Raw genomic sequence first — 24,375 nt, 5'->3', positions numbered from 1 at the left:
CACGAAACATTTAACGGCAGTTGGTGACCCGCATTAAGAAGCTTAGCTATGAATTCGCGACATTGATGTTCATATGTCTGACACTGAAAAAAGATGTGATTTACAGTACCTACTGCCCGTCCGCATGAACATAAGTTACTTTCGATAAGATTAAGGCGATAGAGATGTGCAGGCGTACAGACATGATTTAGACGGAGCCGTATGATTGATATGACGCCGAGTGTAGGAATATGAGGCATAAGCGTGAATAAGTGCTTCCCTTTCAACTGGGAAGTTCGGCGCCATTCTGCACTCCACTGATCGTGGATGAAGTGACGACAGTGTTCCCATAAGTCTGTGTGTGGAACTGCGATGTAGTAGTCTAATCCGGTACCCTGGGCTGCCTCTTTAGCTAGGATATCTGCTGTGATGTTACCTTGTATTCCAGAATGGCCCGGAATCCACGCGAATTATACATTAACATTACGGAGGGACAAGTCATAACTTAATTTGCGTAAATTTTGAATGTACCCATTATTGGTATGATCGGGATTGTCTAAAGCCATCAAAGTGCTTAAGGAGTCAGTACAAATTAGAGCTTTTAATATTCCGGAATATTTTATGTACAATAAAGCCTGGCGTATTGCGAAAATTTCGGCCTTGAAAGAAGAAGCTAGGTGTGGGAGAGTGCATTTTTTGTTCACAGCCAGTTGGGGGGAGTAAAATGTAGCACCTACACCAGTTGGGGATAGATTCTTTGAACCATCAGTGTAAAAAGTGATATATTGCTCGTGGTTAGGCCTACTTAACGCAAATTGAAATAGACTGTTCGTGACATGACTATTTGTTCGTAGTATTGGAGGACTATTTTCGAAGATAGTGTGAGGAATGTCGGGTTTAAATGTACTAGCTCGAAAAGGTATAGAGTATTTCGGGTGGTTTAATGTTTATACCATGCTAGTACGAAAGTGACCGAAATGGTTAAATTCCCATAATAGAGCCGGTTGATGTTCCTCATTAACATTCCGGTTTTGATAATATTCGTGTAACAGCTGAAGTTTCGGGAGGATTGGGTGGTGATATTTATTTAATTTGTTAAGAAGATATTTGCTGGCGAGTAGTCGTCGTCGAAACTTTAATTGCGGTTCCGATGCTTCAGCTAAAAGTGCGTTCGTTGGGGAGGATATTTTAACCTGAAAGGTATCGAGTTTGCGTAGGTGGCTATTGGATGCTATATCAAGAAAGTGACAGCCATATTCGAATACTGACCGGATGATATTTTTATATACCGTAAGAAGGACATATGGATCCGATACCCAGGTGCGTTTAGTGAGAGATTTAATGATATGATATTTAGTTTCTGATTTGGAAAGAATGTATTCGATATGTTCTTTCCAGAGTAATTTGTTATCAATTTTAATTCCTAAATATTTGATCGAAGTTTTGATACTAATCTCATGGGAGCCAAAGGTAATTGGCGTATGATCATAATTTCGTTTCCTCGTAAAAATCATTGCAGAGGATTTTTGATATTCTATTTCTAAATTATGATGTAAGAGCCATTTATGGAGGATCGTTAGTGTACGTTCAATGGTAGTACGGGATTCAATTGCCGATTCTTTAATGGAATAAATAACCATATCGTCAGCATATTGTAGGATTCTAGCCTGTTGAGAAATCACCCGCTCTAAGTCAAAGGTATATAACAGATATAAGATAGGGCTCAAAATATCACCTTGTGGGATACCTTTAGAAGTGTACCTAGAATCGAGACTCTGGCCATGGTTCTTTATAAAAATGTGACGATTGGTGAATAATTGCCGTATGATATTAATAAACGGAATAGGAAATTGACACTTATGTAATTTGGCAAGAAGTACTCCGATGTCCACATTATCATATGCTCCTTTTATATCGAGAAATATAGCCGTCAAAACGTCACCTCGACTTCGAGCGAGTAATAAATCTGTAAAAAATATATTAAGAGCGTCTGCCGTACTTCGGTCTTTCAAAAACCCAAACTGATACACTGGAAGTATATTATCATATTCTAAACACCATAGCAGACGGTGCAAGAGGATTCGTTGAAAAGTTTTACGAAGACAGGAACCCAAAGTGATCCCTCTATACCCGTTTGCGCCTTGAGGATGTTTACCTTTTTCTAATAGTGGTATAATTTGAAAATCGTTCCAATCGACAGGAATTGCATGGCTATCGAGTATGGCGTTAAATGTATTTAGCAGCGTTCACTTAGCGTGGGAGTAGTATAATAGGCGGATTCGGCGGCCTCCTCCTCCTGCGGGAAATTTGAATTTCGGCGGGAAATTTGAATTTTGGTGGGAAATTTGAATTTTGGCGCGAGATTTGAATTTTTAAACAAAGCCACGTGCTTTTTGACAGCCGTCATCGACAACAACGCATCGCTAACCTCACTGCTGCCATCTTGACGGGCCTGAAAATCAGTGGTACCAACTTAACCTAACTAGCGCCAGATTTGAATTTGTAAACAAATCCACGCGTTTTTTGATAGCCACGTGCTTTTTGACAGACAACAACGCATCGCTAACCTCACTGCTGCCATCTTGACGGGCCTAAACCTCAGTAGTACCAACTTAACCTCACTAGCGCGAGATAAACAAATCCACGTGTTTTTTTGACAGCTGTCATCCGCCATCTTTAAACTACAGAGCACCGTGCTGCTCTCTTTATCGTAGTAGCTGCAAATTCGTCACCTGTCATCCGCAGTGCTGCCATCTTAACGGGCCTAAACCTTAGTGCTACCAACTTAACCTCACTAGCGTGAGATAAACAAATCCACGTGCTTTTTGACAGCTGCCATCCGCCATCTTTAATCAAGAGAGCGCCGTGCTGCACTCTATGTGGTGGCGGCAAAGTCGAAGTGCTTTACAAACTCACGTGCTTTTGTCAACCGAAATCTTTAATCCAGAGAGGACCGTGCTGCCTTCTTTGTGGCGGTGGCAAATTCCACGTGCTCTTGTTTGGGAAACAAACTCACGTGCTTTTTTTCTGACAGCTGTCATCCGCCATCTTTAATCAAGAGAGCACAGTGCTGCCCTCTTTAGCTACTTACCTTTGAAATGTGGTGGCGGATAATTTGAAAAATGCTTTTTGACAGCAGCCATCTTTGAGCACCGTGCTGCCCTCTTTAGCTAGATACCTGTGGTAGCAGACAATTCTACGTGACAGCAGCCATCTTTGAGCACCGTGCTTCCCTCTTTGTGGTGGCGGCAAATTCCACGTGTTCTTGTTTGGAAACAAACCTATGTGCCTTTCTGACAGCTAATATCCGCCATCTTTAATGAACAGAGCACCGTGCTGCACTCTTTATCGTAGTAGCTGCAAATTAGTCAGCTGTCATCCACCATCTTTAATCTACAGAGCACCGTGCTGCCCTCTTTATCGAGTAGTAGGCAATTTCTACGTCACAGCTGTCATCCGCCATCTTTAATCGACAGAGCACCGTGCTGCTATCCTGCGGGCAATTTCGTCAGCTGTCATCCACCATCTTTAAACCACAGAATACCGTGCTACCCTCTTGCGTCAGCTGTCATCCGCCATCTTTAAACTACAGAGCACCGTGCCGCACTCTTGCGAGCAATTTCGTCAGCTGTCATCCGCCACCATTCAACTACAGAGCTCCGTGCCGCACTCTTACGGGCAATTCCGTCAGCTGTCATCCGCCATATTTAATCAAGAGAGCGCAGTGCCGCACCCTTTAGTTGAAATGTGGTGGCAGACAATTTGAAAAGCTGCCAAGAGAGCATCGTGTTGGCATCTTTATTCTTTGACATGTGGTGGTGGCAAATTGCACGTCCGCCATCTGAGAGCACCGTGCTGCGCTCTTGATCGTAGTAGCGGACAACATGTCAAGGAATACCTTTGTTCTAGGAGAAGAAAAGACTACAGTTCTGAACGGCTTGCCTAAGATAGCGATTGTGTTAGCCTCCTTTTCCCTGCTCTGTTAAGGCATAGCTTTATCGAATACTTGAAGATTATATTACAAAAGAAGTGATTAAGAATATAATCGAACACTGTACTGGATACAACATATGATCAGAACATTGAATGATGTGTTTGGGGTGCACCTTCGTTCTAAGAGAATCGAACCCGAGACTGCCGGGTGAGAAGCAAGCACATTAAACCAAACCGTAGGAACCGGCAATTCTCTTTCTATATAATAATTTCGTGTGGCTATTTCTATCCAAGTGCAGTCTAAAAATAAATCCTAGTCTTGTTACATCAGGAAGGGTAACTGGCTAATTCCTGGTCTTTCAGCGTCAGGAAGGGCAATCGGCTGTAAAACAGATTCTTGCTATTTAAATTCTTGTGTCAGGAGGGGGCACTCGGCTGTAAAACATATTTTTAATCCCAAGAGAATCGAACCCGAGACTGCCGGGTGAGAGGCAAGCACACTAAACCAAACTGTAGGAGCCGGCAATTCTCTTTCTATATAATAATTTCGTGTAGCTATTTCTAGCCAAGTGCAGTCTAAAAATAAATCCTAGTCTTGTTACATCAGGAAGGGTAACTGGCTAAATCCTGGTCTTTCAGCGTCAAGGAAGGGCAACCGGCCGTAAAACAGATTCTTGAGATTTAAAATCTCATGTTTGGAAGGGGCACTCGGCTGTAAAATATATTTTAATCCCGGCCCTGTTACGTTAGGAACCACATCTAGCTGTAAAAACAGGAGCTCCAAACATTTACAGTGTTAAGCTTTAGGAACATGCTATGTGCTCACACCAGATTACATTTTTGTTCCACTGTTTAGAACACTGTCTTTGAAGTTGTATCGGCGCAGTCAGTCAGAGCGAAGTGAGGAATGCATGCGTTGACTGAAATTGTACACTCGTCTTCCGGCTGTAGTAACCTTGAACGAACAGCGAGGACACTGCGTGCTGATAAGCTACTTGTAACTCACGGAACATTTTCGTAATCGTGTAGGTAATTCCTTCTAGTGTAAGTTCCTAACACAAAATATTATGATTGTACGGAGAGGTTAAAACACAGTGCCAGCACATAGCCCACTCCTATCGAAAGAGCCTGCACGGCGCCGGCACATAGGCTACTCCTACCGAAGAAGCCTGTACAAGGTTTAACGCCCCCATCAACAGCGTTATATACCCTTACTTAATGCTGGCTTTTTGCACACCCTCTGGTTATTCGAAACTGCCTAAGAATGTAATATACAATAGTAGGGAGAGGGTAAACCCGGTGCCGGTACATAGCCTACTCCTACCGATGAAGCCTGCACACAGCTTATCGCCTCCATCCGACAGATGAATCACCATCAACATCCTGTACTCACAATCATTTTCGAAGGAGTCTGCACAAGGTTTAACGCCCCCATCAACAGCGTTATATACACTTACTTAATGCTAGCTTTTTGTACACACTCTGGTTATTCGAAACTACCTAAGAATGTAATATACAACAGTAGGGAGAGGGTAAAACTCGGTGCCGGCACATAGCCTACTCCTACCGAAGAAGCCTGCACATAGCTTATCGCCTCCATCCGACAGATAAATCACCATCAACATCTTGTACTCACAATCATTTTCGAAGGAGACTGCGCAAGGTTTAACGTCCCCATCAACAGCTTTATATGCCCTTACTTAATGCTGGTTTTTTGCACGCCCTCTGGTTATTCGAAACTACCTGAGAAAGTAATATGCAACAGTAGGATCGCCTCCATCCGACAAATTAATCACCCTCAACACTCTTGTACCCACAATCATTCTCTCTACTTCGGGAGATAGCGGGTTCAAACTCCTACTGTCGGAAGCTGTACAAAAAGCAAATGCTAGGCGAGGGACCTGCGCGATCGTCATAACGTGTAATTACATGATCTAGCCGGATGCGGTCTTAGCTCAATACCTTTAAGTGCCTACAGGTAAGGAATACCGCGGATGTCGGCTTCTTGCTTAGCTTAGTACCCTCCCGTTTAAGTCCAGAGGTCGAGGATCGCGCGCTAACTTTCTAAGGCTCGATCCACTGCAGAACACTTAAATTCTGACACCTCGGCATCAACAGCAGGTTCGATCCCGGCTTAAATACGTCAGCCTGCAGAACTCAGCGTAAGGCACTCAGGAGAGCTCTTGTTACATAAACATTTCGTTCCAACTGTACTGCTATTGTCAGCGACTTTCACATCCGCTTGGTAACAAGCAGCATATTTACTCGCTGCAGTCTGCGTGAAGCGCTCACAGTTCTTTGTGTGTGTTTATTACGTGCACATCCCCCGTCTAAGTACTGTCTGCTGTGAATACTATTCTTCAGCCTTCAACTTAAGGTAAGCCAGAACTGTTAGTTACTGTTTGCAAAGCAACTTCTACGCTAGGTAATAAACATCTACATTCATATATTTTCTTTTCTTTTTAGGTACAACTAGAATATTATCATTCGAGTTACAGGCTTGAAAGTACGCATTTTATTCATCCGAGTAACAGTCTGCAGCGCGAACATTTTAAGGTATGTTTCGAACTTTGAGTTGTAAAGAAAGCTAGGCTAGCTGATGCACCCTACACTACATTCATATATGTTTATTCTTTTTAGGTACGATCAGAATAATATCATTCGAGTTTCAGGCTTGAAAGAACGCATTTTATTCATCCGAGTAACAGTCTGCAGCACGTGCATTTTTAAGGTAAGTTTCGAACATTGAGTTGTAAAGATAGCTAGGCTAGCTGATGTACCCTACACTACATTCAAATATGTTTGTTCTTTTTAGGTAAGACCAGAATATTATCATTCGAGGTTCAGGCTTAAACGCACGCATTTTATTCATCAGAGTAACAGTCTGCAGCACGTGCATTTTTAAGGTATGTTTCGAACTTTGAGTTGTAAAGATAGCTAGGCTAGCTGATGTACCCTACACTACATTCATATATGTTTGTTCTTTTTAGGTACGACCAGAATACTATCATTCGAGTTTCAGGCTTGAACGCACGCATTTTATTCATCAGAGTAACAGTCTGCAGCACGTGCATTTTTAAGGTATGTTTCGAACTTTGAGTTGTGAAGATAGCTAGGCTAGCCGACGTACCCTACACTACATTCATATATGTTAGTTCTTTTTAGGTACGACCAGAATATTATCGCTCGAGTTTCAGGCTTGAACGCACGCATTTTATTCATCTGGGTAACAGTTTGGAGCGTGTACATTTTAAGGTATGTCTGACCTCTATAGGTCGAAACTTAGTTTCTTCCGAATATTATAACTTTAAGCTAATCTCTATTGATAAATAGTTGTTTTTTTAATCCACATGCTATAGAAGAGGTTAATCTTATAATTTCAAACTCACAGCAATGTCTAACCTGTACAGGTTCAAACTTGGTTTCTTCCGAACATCGTAACTTTAGACTATTGATAAATAGTTATTTTCTTTAATCTGCATGTCATAGAAGAGGTTAATCTTATAATTTCAAACTTACAGCAATGTCTAACCTCTATAGGTTGAAACTTGGTTTCTTCCGAACATAGCAACTTTAGTCTATTGATAAATAGTTATTCTCTTCAATCAGCATGCTGTAGAAGAGGTTAATCTTATAATTTCAAACTCTCAGCAATGTCTGACCTCTATACGTTGAAACTTTGTTTCTTCCGAACATCGTAACTTTAGTCTATTGATAAATAGTTGTTCTCTTTAATCAGCATGCTATAGAAGAGGTTAATCTCATAATTTCAAACTTTCAGCCATGTCTGACTTTTATACGTTGAAACTTGGTTTCTTCCGAACATCGTAACTTTAGTCTAATCATAAATAGTGGCTCTCTTTAATCTACATGCTGTAGAAGAGGTTAATCTTATAATTTCAAACTTACAGCCATGTCTGACTTCTATACGTTGAAACTTGGTTTCTTACGAACATCACAACTTTAGTCTAATGATAAATAGTTATTCTCTTCAGTCAGCATGCTGTAGAAGAGGTTAATCTTATAATTTCAAACTTTCAGCAATGTCTGACTTCTGTAGGTTGAAACTTGGTTTCTTTCGAACATCGTAACTTTCGCCTAATCTCTATTGGTTGTTCTCTTTTCAGATGTTCCCCTGCTGTGAGGAATGCAATGTAACGTTTACAAGGCGAGATAACTTCATGCGCCATATGAAATCAAAATACCCTAGCATAACATCTGCTTTATGTAAAGTTTGTGGTGTGTATTTCGCTAACATAGAGCGATAAGAGCCTCACTTAGTAGAAGCGCATCAGGTATCAACTTGCAACTACAACCCTCAGGTAATAGGAGAAAAGCGTAAAAAACGGATGTAGCTGTAGAAAGTACTAGTAGTAAAAACCTAGAAAAATCATGAACTTCAAACTATTAACTGCGAGCACTGTAACACTGATGTACCATCATCACATTTTCAGGGACACTTACGGAGTAATGCGCATAAAAATAATGCGTGTAGAAGTGGTAGCAACACAAAAATCGAGGAAATTAATACAGCATTTAAAAGTAGGATTTCTAGTTACAGAATTCGCGTTAGTCAAAAGTTTCAGAGTACTGAACACTTTTTAAATTGTGTTCAACCGGATGTACAACAGCTTCTTGCTAAATCTTTGTCCAATCATAATTTATTTAAAGTTAATTTTGAAATTTTCGCCTTGTACATTAAAAGAACGGATGAATCCGAAATAACGGACATTAAAACATTTAATACGAAAAATTTCGTCATAAGTCAGTCAACTAATTTTGGTGATGTACTTAGGGATGTCTCTAACATTATTCCAACTAAGATCGAGGAATTTCAGGAAAAGGAATCAGGGTGGGCTTTAGTTGAAATAATGTATCTAGTTAACATCAATAAGTACAATCCCATGCGAGGTTCATCGTACGTCAGCTGCCGACATGGATTCAGCGAAAAGAAGCTGTTGTAAGCATCCAAAACAATGACGAGGCATGTTTTGCATGGGCGGTGATGTCGGCTTTAAATCCTGCGAAATCAGGCGTGGCTAAGAGAATATCATCATATCCACACTACTCAACGCAGCTAAATTTCGATAGTATAGAATTTCCTGTGCAGTTAAAATATATTAAGCGCTTTGAAGAACTAAATAACATTAGCATTAATGTGTATGGTGTAGAGAAAAAGTCTGTAGTAGGCCCTCTGTATTATACATGTCATAAGAAGAGTACTCATGTTAATTTACTCTATATTGAAAACAGTGAGAATAGCCACTTTTGCTGGATTAAAAATCTGAGTACACTTGTTGGTAGTCAGTTGTCAAACAGGTGTAACAAAAAGTGGCTATGTGATGGATGCTTGCAGTATTTTAGAACTGAAGATCAGTTAACGAAGCATTCCAAGAATGACTGCAATCATGTACGTACAGAGATACCTACTACGGGCAATGATGTTTTAAAATTTACAAATTTTCACAAGCAGATGTGGGTACCGTTCGTGATTTATGCAGACTTTGAAGCCATCCTCACGCCATGCAACACATGCTTACCTAATCCTGACAACTCTTTCACTAATACTACGCACATGCATGTCCCGTATAGCTTCGCGTATTACATCAAGTGTAGTTATGATAGTACGCTTAACAAGTTAGAGCTGTATCGAGGACCTGATGCTGCTAAAGTATTTTTAGAAAGACTTGAAAGTGATGCAGTTCGTCTTGGTCGTATCCTACATAGTAATATTCCTATGAAGCCACTCACCGAAATTCAGTTAAATGATCATGAACGTGCTACAAAATGTGGCATTTATGATGGGGAATTTTCCGAAAATGACCCTAAAGTCTTTGATCATGTTCATTTAACTAGTTTCTACAGATGTGCCGCTCATAATAGCTGTAATCTTAAGTACAGAGTACCTAAATTTATCCCTGTAATTTTTCATAACTTATCTGGTTACGACTCTCATTTCATCATTTCACAATTTGGAGCTTCAGATGAAAAAGTAGATATAATCCCTCAGAATAAAGAGCGGTACATTGCATTTAAAAAGTCTGTAAAAGTAGATGAGGAGGATTCTATAAAACTGAGATTCCTTGACTCGTTTCGCTTTATGGCGAGTAGCCTCGATAAACTTTCTAGTCATTTGCAGTCAGAACAATTTACGGAAATTCGATGCGTTTTTCCTGAAGAAGCGCAGTTTAATTTACTTCGGCGTAAGGGTGTTTTTGTTATGAATATCTTAACTGCTTAGAACGCCTCGAAGAACGTGCTTTACCATCGAAACAATCCTTTTACAGCTCGCTGAATTCAGCGGATATTAGTGATGATGACTATTTACATGCACAACATATCTGGGAGCAGTTCCACATTCATTTAGTTGAAATAATGTATCTAGTTAACATCAATAAGTACAATCCCATGCGAGGTTCATCGTACATCGAGCTGCCGACATGGATTCAGCGAAAAGAAGCTGTTGTAAACATCCAAAACAATGACGAGGCATGTTTTGCATGGGCGGTGATGTCGGCTTTAAATCCTGCGAAATCAGACGTAGCTAAGAGAATATCATATCCACACTATTCAACGCAGCTAAATTTCGATAGTATACAATTTCCTGTGCAGTAAAAAGATATTAAGCGCTTTGAAGAACTAAATAACATTAGCATTAATGTGTATGGTGTAGAGAAAAAGTCTGTAGTAGGCCCTCTATATTATACATGTCATAAGAAGTGTACTCATGTTAACTTACTCTATATCGAAAACAGTGAAAATAGCCACATTTGCTGGATTAAAAATCTGAGTAGACTTGTTGGTAGTCAGTTGTCAAAAGATAGGTGTAAAAAGTGGCTATGTGATGGATGTTTGCAGTATTTTAAGACTGAAGATCAGTTAACGAAGCATTCCAAGAATGACTGCAATCATGTACGTACAGAGATACCTACTACAGGCAATAATGTTTTAAAATTTACAAGTTATGACAAGCAGATATGGGTACCTTTCGTGATTTATGCAGACTTTGAAGCCATCCTCACGCCATGTAACACATGCTCACCTAATCCTGACAACTCTTTCACTAATACTACGCACATATATGTCCCGTATAGCTTCGCGTATTACATCAAGTGTAGTTATGATAGTACGCTTAACAAGTTAGAGCTGTATCGAGGACCTGATGCTGCTAAAGTATTTTTAGAAAGACTTGAAAGTGATGCAGTTCGTCTTGGTCGTATTCTACATAGTAATTTTCCTATGAAGCCACTCACCGAAATTCAGTTAAATGATCATGAACGTGCTACAAAATGTGTCATTTGTGATGGGGAATTTTACGAAAATGACCCTAAAGTCTTTGATCATGATCATTTAACTAGTTTCTACAGATGTGCCGCTCATAATAGCTGTAATCTTAAGTACAGAGTTCCTAAATTTATCCCTGTAATTTTTCATAACTTATCTGGTTACGACTCTCATTTCATCATTTCACAATTTGGAGCTTCAGATGAAAAAGTAGATATAATCCCTCAGAATAAAGAGCGGTACATTGCATTTGAAAAGTCTGTAAAAGTAGATGAGGAGGATTCTATAAAACTGAGATTCCTTGACTCGTTTCGCTTTATGGCGAGTAGCCTCGATAAGCTTTCTAGTCATTTGAGTAGTATAATTGGATGGTACGGCGGCCACCGCCACCGCAGGCTCCCAGAGGCCACCTCCACCACCACCACAGCCAGAGGCCTCCCAGATGCCTCATCCACCACCACCACACCCAGAGGTCTCCCAGAGGTCTCCTCCACCACCCGCGGGAAATTTGTATTTGTAAACAAAGCCACGTGCTTTTTGACAGCTATCATCGACAACAACGCATCGCTAACCTCAGTACTGCCATCTTGACGGGCCTAAACCTCAGTGGTCCCAACTTAACCTAACTAGCGCGAGATAAACAAATCTACGTGTTTTTTGACAGCCACGTGCTTTTTGACAGACAACAACGCATCGCTAACCTCAGTACTGCCATCTTGACGGGCCTAAACCTCAGTAGTACCAACTTAACCTAACTAGCGCGAGATAAACAAATCTACGTGTTTTTTGACAGCCACGTGCTTTTTGACAGCTGTCATCCGCCATCTTTAAACCACAGAGCACTGTGCTGCCCTCTTTATCGCAGTAACTGCAAATTCGTCACCTGTCATCCGCAGTGCTGCCATCTTGGCGGGCCGAAACCTTAGTGCTACCAACTTAAACTCACTAGCGCGAGATAAACAAATCCACGTGCAGCTGACATCTGCCATCTTTAATCTATAGAGCACAGTGCTGCCCTCTTTAGCTACTTACCTTTGAAATGTGGTGGCGGATAATTTGAAAAATGCTTTTTGACAGCGGCCATCTTGCATCGCAAACCTCAGTGCTGCCCTCTTTAGCTAGATACCTTTGAAATGTGGTGGTAGACAATTCCACGTGGCAGCAGCCATCTTTGAGCACAGTGCTGCCCTCTTTGTGGTGGCGGCAAATTCCACGTACTCTACAAACTCACGTGCTTTTTTCTGACAGCTATCATCCGACATCTTGCATCACAAACCTCAGTACTGCACTCTTTAGCTAGATACCTTTGAAATGTGGTGGCGGCAATTTGAAAAATTCTACATTCTCTTGTTTGGAAACAAACCTATGCGCTGTCATCCACCATCTTTAAACCACAGAACATCGTGCTGCCCCCTTGCGTCAGCTGTCATCCGCCATCTTTAAACTACAGAGAACCGTGCCGCACTCTTGCGTCAGCTGTCATCCGCCATCATTAAACTACAGAGCACCGTACCGCACTCTTGCGGGCAATTCCATCAGCTGTCATCCGCCATCTTTAATCAAGAGAGCGCAGTGCCGCACTCTATGTGGTGGTGACAAATTCCACATTCGCCATCTTTAATCTACAGAGCGCCGCGCTGCACTCTGTGGTGGCGGACAATTTGAAAAGATGCCAAGAGAGCATCGTGCTGGTATCTTTATTCTTTGACATGTGGTGGCGGATAAGTTGAAAAATGCTTTTTGAAAGCAGCCATCTTCAATCAACAGAGCACCGTGCTGTGCACTCTTTGTGGTAGCGGTAGACAATTTAAAAGAAATGTCAAGGAATACCTTTGTTCTAAGAAGATATTACAAGAGAAGTGATTAAGAATATAATCGAACACGGTACTCGATACAACATACGATTAGAACATCGGTTGATGAGTTTACAACATATCTGGTGTATACCTTTGTTCTAAGAGAAAAAGTAAGACTAAAATTTTGAACAGCTTTCGTAAGATAGCAACTCTTATAACTTCCTTTACTTTGCTAAGGCATAGCTTTATCGAACATACAACGCAATCTTATGCATAAGGCAGTGCACATATCGCGTACCTGCATGTTTATACTTTACCGAACTAGACGATACTATACTTACAAATCTGCTCAACACCTTTTTTCTTGCTTTTCTTCTATGAGTAATAAACAAAAACTCTATCTTGCAAATAAGGAGCGGGAGGAAGGTAATACCTAATCTAAAATAAAAGAATATGCTAATTCTACATTATTTATTTACATCTTGTATGTACAAGTTTTATCTCGAATCGTTTTACCGTAGTGATGTTTGCGTACTTCTCCCTTCTCAACACAATTCTTGTATGTACAAGTTTAAACTTGAATTATTTGCTGTTCTATACTCTCAGCGTACTTCTTATTATTGTTATACAATATGTACAGTGAATTGTGATGTAAGACAGCTTAACGTATATATTTTACAAAGTACACACCTCTAGCATAATGTTTACACACACACACACGCGCATCTGCTTTATGTAAAGTAGTACCGATCAATACTACTATGCCCCCAGGCTAGAGTGTTGGTAGAATTTGGAATGACAAACCGTTTGCAATCAACATTATTAAGGGCTACCTTACTAATTAAATGAGTGTACAACTGGTGCTTCTTGCTTCTAATGACAGACATTTGCTTATGCAAAATAGGTGGATTACTTTTAATGCAATTGTTATAGTTTTCAAAACTTAGCTGATTCTGAACTACATTCATTTTAATCCCCTTCAATCTCTTTATTTGTAGTTCATTTAAGAGTTTTATGCAATATGACTTGGATTTAGTACCTACAAATGAATCGATAATATTCCCAGCACATTCATCTTTCATTTTACCTAGAACCTTTTTGTTCACTAGCGGTAGATGATATTGATTATTTGCAGGATAGTTACTTGTATCAAACCTACCCTCGTCTGGCTTTATATCATTGTAATAGTCATCAGTTTTGATTTGATAAATAAACGAATCGGTATCTGTGTAGAGCAATTGCGCATTATGCGCGTACTTCTTCATCATATAATCGTAATGGAATTCATACATGAGTGTTTTAGCCAATTCAAGTACTGCAACTCGACGTAGGTAGGTTTGTCATACTTAACCTTAACACGATTCATCTATATAATAACTAAATTCTCATGTATGATGGTGCAGCTGTGGAAATTCGGTTCACTTATTAAATAGTTAGCACCATACCTTTTCTTAATATTTTCCCAGTTTGTAATCAATTTTACATCAACGCGTTTGTCAACATTTTCCATAGTCTTACCAAACACGCTGTTATTCATGAGCTTGTAGAAAACGTTTTCAAACTCGTTAACCGCATTCGTTCTTAAATTATTGTTCAGATCGATATATGGATTTAGCCACGGTGACTGATTAAATTCTAGTACGCGATGAATTTTGGATAACTTCAAACCATGCTGCAAACACTGCTTTAAATTTCGGTAATGAATGATATACTTAGATTTATCACACAAATTAGCAATTAGCATTTTCGTCGTTGATGCGATGTACGGGGACTTCATATTTTCAGGGCAGAACGGTAAGTCATTATGAGAAGTGTGTAACTCTTTAGGATACTGTAAGTCAACTTCGAGGAAATAGCCTTTATCAGCTTCATCGCCTAGGGCGTGCAGCTGTAAAGCATCAATTTCGCACTGCGTTAGCCAGCGGAAACCACTCACCGGTAGATGCTGACTCATCGCCCACACATACTGATTATCAGCATCGAGATAAACGATATACTGAGATTCCTGACTAGAATCGAAACTCGGCATGTACTTATTATTTGCCATGGAATACCGCCCGCTGCACTTACTTAGACCGCCTCGAATAGATGATTTTATAAAGTGCACCATATCAATATCAGTTAGCAGTTCCAAATTCACCTGCGTGTATTTTAACATCGCATCCCAACTTAACCCAGGCGCAGTAAAATACTGACATGGGTCAAGGCTGTAGGTTTTCTTACAAACACAGCGAAAATTTTCGAAAACATCAGCTAACAAAAGTACATCCGTCTTTAAATATAAATCGGAGTATTCACCTAGCGTTTGAATGTGGAACTGCTCCCAGATATGTTGTGCATGTAAATAGTCATCATCACTAATATCCGCTGAATTCAGCGATCTGTAAAACGATTGTCTCGATGGTAAGGCACGTTCTTCGAGGCGTTCTAAGCAGTCAAGTTATTCATAACACAAAACACCCTTACGCCGAAGTAAATTAAACTGCGCTTCTTCGGGAAAAACGCGTCGAATTTCCGTAAATTGTTCTGGCTGTAAATGATTAGAAAGTTTATCGAGGCTACTCGCCATATAGCGAAACGGGTCAACGAATCTCAGTTTTATTACTTTTACAGACTTTGCAAACGCAATGTACCGCTCTTTATTCTGAGGGATTATATCTACTTTTTCATCTGAAGCTCCAAATTGTGAAATGATGAAATGAGAGTCGTAACCAGATAAGTTATGAAAAATTACAGGGATAAATTTAGGAACTCTGTACTTAAGATTACAGCTATTATGAGCGGCACATCTTTAGAAACCAGTTAAATGATCACGATCAAAAACTTTAGGGTCATTTTCGGAAAATTCCCCATCACAAATGCTACACTTTGTAGCACGTTCATGATCATTTAACTGAATTTCGGTGAGTGGCTTCATAGGAATATTACTATTTAGAATACGACCAAGACGAACTGCATCACTTTCAAGTCTTTCTAAAAATACTTTAGCAGCATCAGGTCCTCGATACAGCTCTAACTTGTTAAGCGTACTATCATAACTACACTTGATGTAATACGCGAAGCTATACGGGACATGCATGTGCGTAGTATTAGTGAAAGAGTTGTCAGGATTAGGTAAGCATGTGTTGCATGGCGTGAGGATGGCTTCAAAGTCTGCATAAATCACGAAAGGTACCCACATCTGCTTGTGAAAATTTGTAAATTTTAAAACATCATTGCCCGTAGTAGGTATCTCTGTACGTACATGATTGCAGTCATTCTTGGAATGCTTCGTTAACTGATCTTCAGTTCTAAAATACTGCAAGCATCCATCACATAGCCACTTTTTGTTACACCTGTTTGACAACTGACTACCAACAAGTGTACTCAGATTTTTAATCCAGCAAAAGTGGCTATTCTCACTGTTTTCAATATAGAGTAAATTAACATGAGTACTCTTCTTATGACATGTATAATACAGAGGGCCTACTACAGACTTTTTCTCTACACCATACACATTAATGCTAATGTTATTTAGTTCTTCAAAGCGCTTAATATATTTTAACTGCACAGGAAATTCTATACTATCGAAATTTAGCTGCGTTGAGTAGTGTGGATATGATGATATTCTCTTAGCCACGCCTGATTTCGCAGGATTTAAAGCCGACATCACCGCCCATGCAAAACATGCCTCGTCATTGTTTTGGATGCTTACAACAGCTTCTTTTCGCTGAATCCATGTCGGCAGCTCGATGTACGATGAACCTCGCATGGGATTGAACTTATTGATGTTAACTTCTAGATACATTATTTCAACTAAAGCCCACCCTGATTCCTTTTCCTGAAATTCCTCGATCTTAGTTGAAATAATGTTAGAGACATCCCTAAGTACATCACCAAAATTAGTTGACTGACTTATGGCAAAATTCTTCGTATTAAATGATTTAATGTCCGTTATTTCGGATTCATCCTTGCTTTTAATGTACAAGGCGAAAAGTTCAAAATTAACTTTAAATAAATTATGATTGGACAAAGATTTAGCAAGAAGCTGTTGTACATCCGGTTGAACACAATTTAAAAAGTGTTCAGTACTCTGAAACTTTTGACTAACGCGAATTCTGTAACTAGAAATCCTACTTTTAAATGCTGTATTAATTTCCTCGATGTTTGTGTTGCTAACACTTCTACACGCATTATTTTTATGTGCATTACTCCGTAAGTGTCCCTGAAAATGTGAAGATGGTACATCAGTGTTACAGTGCTCGCAGTGAATAGTTTGAAGTTCATTTTTCCTAGGTTTTTTACTACTAGTACTTTCTACAGCTACATTAGTAGCTGCACGCTTTTTCCCTACTACCTGAGGGCAAGTAGATATTTGATGTACCTCTGCTAAGTGAGCCTGATATTGCTCTACATTAGCGAAGTACAGCCCGCAAACATCACATAAAGCGGATGTTATGCTAGGGTATTTTGATTTAACATGACGCGTAAGGGTATCTACCATCGTAAACGTCGCCTCACACTGCTCGCAGGAGAACGTATCAGACGCCTCACGATGTTTCGATTTTACATGACGCGTAAGGGCATCTCGTCTTGTAAAAGTTACATCGCACTGCGAGCAGGGAAACATCTGAAAAGAGAACAACCAATAGAGATTAGCCTAAAGTTGCGATGTTCAACCTATAGAGGTCGGACATGACTGTGAGTTTGAAATTATACGATTAACCTCTTCTATAGCATGCTTATTAAAGAAAATAACTATTTATCAATAGACTAAAGTTACGATGTTTTAGAAGAAATCAAGTTTTAGCCTGTTGAGGTCAGACATAGCTATGTGTGTGTTTGAAATTATAAAATTAACCTCGTCTATAGCATGAGGATTGAAGATAATGACTATTTATCAATAGACTAAAGTTACGATGTTTTAGAAGAAACCAAGTTTCAGCCTGTTGAGGACAGACATAGCTATATGTGTTTGAAATTATAAAATTAACCTCGTCTATAGCATGAGGATTGAAGAGAACGACTATTTATCAATAGACTAAAGTTACGATGTTTTAGAAGAAACCAAGTTTCAGCCTGTTGAGGTCAGACATAGCTATGTGTGTGTTTGAAATATTAAAATTAACCTCGTATATAGCATGAGGATTGAAGAGAACGACTATTTATCAATAGACTAAAGTTACGATGTTTTAGAAGAAACCAAGTTTCAGCTTGTTGAGGTCAGACATACCTTAAAATCTTCGCGCTGCAAAACTGTTACTCGGATGAATAAAATGCGTGCGTTCAAGCCTGAAACTCGAATGATAATATTCTTGTCGTACCTAAAAAGAAGAAACATATATGAATGTAGTGTAGGGTACATCAGCTAGCCTAGCTATGTTTACAACTCAAAGTTCGAAAACATACCTTAAAAATGCACGTGTTGCAGACTGTTACTCGGATGAATAAAATGCGTAATTTCAAGCCTGTAACTCGAATGATAATTTTCTAGTTGTACTTAAAAAGAAAAGAACAAACATATATGAATGTAGTGTAGGGTACATCAGCTAACCTAGCTATCTTTACAACTCAAAGTTCGAAAACATACCTTAAAAATGCATGTGCTGCAGACTGTTACTCGGATGAATAAAATGCATACTTTCAAGCCTGTAACTCGAATGATAATATTCTATTTGTACCTAAAAAGAAAAGAACAGACATATATGAATGTAGATGTCTATTACCTAGCGTAGAAGTTGCTTTGCAAACAGTAACTAACAGTTCTGGCTTACCTTGAGATAAAGGCTGAAGAATAATATTCACAGCAGACAGTACTTAGACGGGAGATGTGTACGTAATAAACGCATACAGAGAACTGTGAGCGCTTCACGCAGACTGCAGTGAATAAATATGCTCTTTGTTACCTAGCGGATATCAAGAATTGCAGACGTTTGTGGTACAGTAGGAACGAAATGTTTATGCAACAAGAGCTAGCCTGAGTGCCTTACGCTGAGTTCTGCAGGCTGACGTATTTAAGCCGGGATCGAACCTGCTGTTGATGCCGAGGTGTCAGAATTTAAGAGTTCTGCAGTGGATCGAGCCTTGGAAAGTTAGCACGTGATTGCAATGTTTGAGGAAAGAAACTAAGTTTCAACATATAGAGGTCAGACATTGCTGTAAGTTTGAAATTACAATATTAACCTCTGCCATGTCTACACCTTCTAATCCTAGAGTAGATATGTGAAAGTGAGGATCCTGGCACAAGTAAGTAGAAGCAATGCCAGGACAAAACTAAGAACCTCGTCATCAATAGAAATTAGCTAAATGTTACGATGTTCGGAAGAAACCCAGCTTCAACCTACTGAGGTCGGACATTGTCGTGAGTTAAGCTAAGTCTACATCCACAGTACCCCCCTACCTGTTAGCAACAACACGAAACGCTGAGGTACCGAAATATACAAGTTCTACAAGCAGGCGTATTTGTACTATGATTAAATGGGAAGTTTTGACCTCTGGGAGGCCTCTGGCTGTGGTGGTGGTGGAGGTGGCCTCTGGGAGCCTGCGGTGGCGGTAGCCGCCGAACCATCCAATTATACTACTCATTTGTAGTCAGAACAATTTACGGAAATTCGATGCGTTTTTCCTGAAGAAGCGCAGTTTAATTTACTTCGGCGTAAGGGTGTTTTTGTTATGAATATCTTGACTGCTTAGAACGCCTCGAAGTACGTGCTTTACCATCGAAACAATCCTTTTACAGCTCGCTGAATTCAGCGGATATTAGTGATGATGACTACTTACATGCACAACATATCTGGGAGCAGTTCCACATTCATTTAGTTGAAATAATGTATCTAGTTAACATCAATAAGTACAATCCCATGCGAGGTTCATCGTACATCGAGCTGCCGACATGGATTCAGCGAAAAGAAGCTGTTGTAAACATCCAAAACAATGACGAGGCATGTTTTGCATGGGCGGTGATGTCGGCTTTAAATCCTGCGTAATCAGACGTAGCTAAGAGAATATCATCATATCCACACTATTCAACGCAGCTAAATTTCGATAGTATAGAATTTCCTGTGTAGTTAAAAGATATTAAGCGATCTGAAGAACTAAATAACATTAGCATTAATGTGTATGGTGTAGAGAAAAAGTCTGTAGTAAGCCCTCTGTATTATACATGTCATATGAAGAGTACTCATATTAACTTACTCTATATCGAAAACAGTGAAAATAGCCACTTTTGCTGGATTAAAAATCTGAGTAGACTTGTTGGTAGTCAGTTGTCCAAAGAAAGGTGTAAAAAGTGGCTATATGATGGATGTTTGCAGTATTTTAAAACTGAAGATCAGTTAACGAAGCATTCCAAAAATGACTGCAATCATGTACGTACAGAGATACCTACTACGGGCAATGATGTTTTAAAATTTACAAATTTTCACAAGCAGATGTGGGTACCTTTTGGTGATTTATGCAGACTTTGAAGCCACCCTCACGCCATGCAACACATGCTTACCTAATCCTGACAACTCTTTCACTAATACTACGCACATGCATGTCCCGTATAGCTTCGCGTATTACATCAAGTGTAGTTATGATAGTACGCTTAACAAGTTAGAGCTGTATCGAGGACCCGATGCTGCTAAAGTATTTTTAGAAAGACTTGAAAGTGAGGCAGTTCGTCTTGGTCGTATTCTAAATAGTAATATTCCTATGAAGCCACTCACCGAAATTCAGTTAAATGATCATGAACGTGCTACAAAGTGTAGCATTTGTGATGGGGAATTTTCCGAAAAGTCTTTGATCATGATCATTTAACTAGTTTCTACAGATGTGCCGCTCATAATAGCTGTAATCTTAAGTACAGAGTTCCTAAATTTATCCCTGTAATTTTTCATCACTTATCTGGTTACGACTCACATTTCATCATTTCACAATTTGGAGCTTCAGATGAAAAAGTAGATATAATCCCTCAGAATAAAGAGCGGTACATTGCATTTGAAAAGTCTGTAAAAGTAGATGAGGAGCATTCTACAAAACTGAGATTCCTTGACTCGTTTCTCTTTATGGCGAGTAGCCTCGATAAACTTTCTAGTCATTTGCAGTCAGAACAATTTACGGAAATTCGATGCGTTTTTCCTGAAGAAACGCAGTTTAATTCACTTCGGCGTAAGGGTGTTTTTTGTTATGAATATCTTGACTGCTTAGAACGTCTCGAAGATCGTGCTTTACCATCGAAACAATCCTTTTACAGCTCGCTGAATTCAGCGGATATTAGTGATGATGACTATTTACATGCACAACATATCTGGGAGCAGTTCCACATTCAAACGCTAGGTGAATACTCCGATTTATATTTAAAGACGGATGTACTTTTGTTAGCTGATGTTTTCGAAAATTTTCGCTGTGTTTGCAAAAAACCTACAGCCTTGACCCATGTCAGTATTTTACTGCGCCTGGGTTAAGTTGGGATGCGATGTTAAAATACACGCAGGTGAATTTGGAACTGCTAACTGATATTGATATGGTGCACTTTATAAAATCATCTATACGAGGCGGTCTAAGTCAGTGCAGCGGGCGGTATTCTAAAGCAAATAATAAGTACATGCCGAGTTTCGATTCTAGTCAGGAATCTCAGTATATTGTTTATCTCGATGCTAATAATCAGTATGGGTGGGCGATGAGTCAGCATCTACCGGTGAGTGGTTTCCGCTGGCTAACGCAGTGCGAAATTGATGCTTTACAGCTGCACGCCCTAGGCGATGAAGCTGATAAAGGCTATTTCCTCGAAGTTGACTTACGGTATCCTAAAGATTTACACACTTCTTATAATGACTTACCGTTCTGCCCTGAAAATATGAAGTCCCCGTACATCGCATCAACGACGAAAATGCTAATTGCTAATTTGTGTGATAAATCTAAGTATATCGTTCATTACCGAAATTTAAAACAGTGTTTGCAGCATTGTTTGAAGTTATCCAAAATTCATCGCGTACTAGAATTTAATCAGTCACCGTGGCTAAAGCCATATATCGATCTGAACAATAATTTAAGAACGAATGCGGTTAACGAGTTTGAAAAAGATTTCTACAAGCTCATGAATAACAGCGTGTTTGGTAAGACTATGGAAAATGTTGACAAACGCGTTGATGTAAAATTGATTACAAACTGGGAAAATATTAAGAAAAGGTATGGTGCTAACTATTTAATAAGTAAACCAAATTTCCACAGCTCCACTATCATACATGAGAATTTAGTTATTATACAGATGAATCGTGTTAAGGTTAAGTATGACAAACCTACCTGCGTCGGCTTTGCAGTACTTGAATTGGCTAAAACACTCATGTATGAATTCCATTACGATTATATGATGAAGAAGTACGCGCATAATTCGCATTTGCTCTACACAGATACCGATTCGTTTATTTATCAAATCAAAACTGATGACTGTTACAATGATATAAAGCCAGACTTGGGTAGGTTTGATACAAGTAACTATCCAGAAAAATAATCAATATCATCTACCGCTAGTGAACAAAAAGGTTCTAGGTAAAATGAAAGATGAATGTGCTGGGAATATTATCGATTCATTTGTAGGTACTAAATCCAAGTCATATTGCATAAAACTCTTAAATGAACTACAAATAAGGAGATTGAAGGGGGTTAAAAGAATGTCGTTCAGAATCAGCTAAGTTTTGAAAACTATAACAATTGCATTAAAAGTAATCCACCTATTTTGCATAAGCAAATGTCTGTCATTAGAAACAAGAAGCACCAGTTGTACACTCATTTAATTAGTAAGGTAGCCCTTAATAATGATGATTGCAAACGGTTTGTCATTCCAAATTCTACCAACACTCTAGCCTGGGGCATACTAGTATTTATAGGTACTACTTTACATAAAGCAGATGTGTGTAATCATTATGCTAGAGGTGTGTACTTTGTAATATATACGTTAAGCTGTCTTACATCACAATTCACTGTACATATTGTATAAAGATGGGGAGAGGTACGCTGAGAGCGTAGTACGGCAAGTTTAAATTTGTACATACAAGAATTGTGTCGAGAAAAGGAGAAGTACGCAAACATGACTAGGGTAAAATGATTCGAGATAAAACTTGTACATACAAGATGTAAATAAATAATGTAGAAATGGCATATTCTTTTATTTTAGGTTAGGTAGTACCTTCCTCCCGCTCCTTATTTGCAAGATAGAGTTTCGTTTATTACTCAAAGAAGAAAAGCAAGAAAGAAGGTGATGAGCAGATTGGTAAGTATGTTATTGTCTACCTCATGTTGAGAAGAGAATTTTTTCTTTTTCTAAACAGTGTTTGATTCTAGTCTTGCAATGCAGTGTTCAACAACATCGAACTATGAATGGTAGCATGTGTTCAAGTCTAAACTTGCACACTCTTGCTTTTGCAATGCATGTTCCATAGAGATGTACCTTGACAGAGGAAGAAGAGCAGCTTAGTAAGTATGTTGAGAAGATATTTTTTTCTTTCTAAACAGTGTTTGATTGTAGTCATACAATGCAGTGTTCAGCATGGTGCTCTCATGACAAATGACAGCTGCATGTGGCTTTGTAAAGCACTTCGACTTTGCCACTACCACAAAGAGTGCAGCACGGTGCTCTGTTCATTAAAGATGGCGGATAGGAGCTGTCAGAAAAGCACATAGGTTTGTTTCCAAACAAGAGCACGTGGAATTTGTCGCCACCACAAAGAGAGTAGCACGGTGCTCAAAGATGGCTGCTGTCACGTAGAATTGTCTGCTACCACAGGTATCTAGCTAAAGAGGGCACCACGGTGCTCAAAGATGGCTGCTGTCAAAAAGCATTTTTCAAATTATCCGCCACCACATTTCAAAGGTAAGTAGCTAAAGAGGGCAGAACTGTGCTCTCTTGATTAAAGATGGCGGATGACAGCTGTCAGAAAAAAAGCACGTGAGTTTGTTTCCCAAACAAGAGCTCGTGGAATTTGCCACCGCCACAAAGAAGGCAGCACGGTCCTCTCTGGATTAAAGATGGCGTATGACAAAAGCACGTGAGTTTGTAAAGCACTTCGACTTTGCCGCCACCACATAGAGTGCAGCACGGCGCTCTCTTGATTAAAGATGGCGGATGGCAGCTGTCAAAAAGGACGTGGATTTGTTTATCTCACGCTAGTGAGGTTAAGTTGGTAGCACTAAGGTTTAGGCCCGTTAAGATGGCAGCAGTGAGGTTAGCGATGCGTTGTTGTCTGTCAAAAAGCACGTGGCTGTCAAAAAACACGTGGATTTGTTTACAAATTCAAATCTCGCGCTTGTTAGGTTAAGTTGGTACCACTGAGGTTTAGGCGCGTCAGGATGGCAGCAGTGAGGTTAGCGATGCGTTGTTGTCGATGACAGCTGTCAAAAAGCACGAGGCTTTGTTTACAAATTC

Source organism: Anabrus simplex, chromosome 6 (genome assembly GCF_040414725.1).
Source record: "Anabrus simplex isolate iqAnaSimp1 chromosome 6, ASM4041472v1, whole genome shotgun sequence".
Classification (NCBI taxonomy): Eukaryota; Metazoa; Arthropoda; class Insecta; order Orthoptera; family Tettigoniidae; genus Anabrus; species Anabrus simplex.
The sequence above is the reverse complement of the archived record's forward strand: the minus strand, read 5'-3'. Positions refer to the sequence as shown.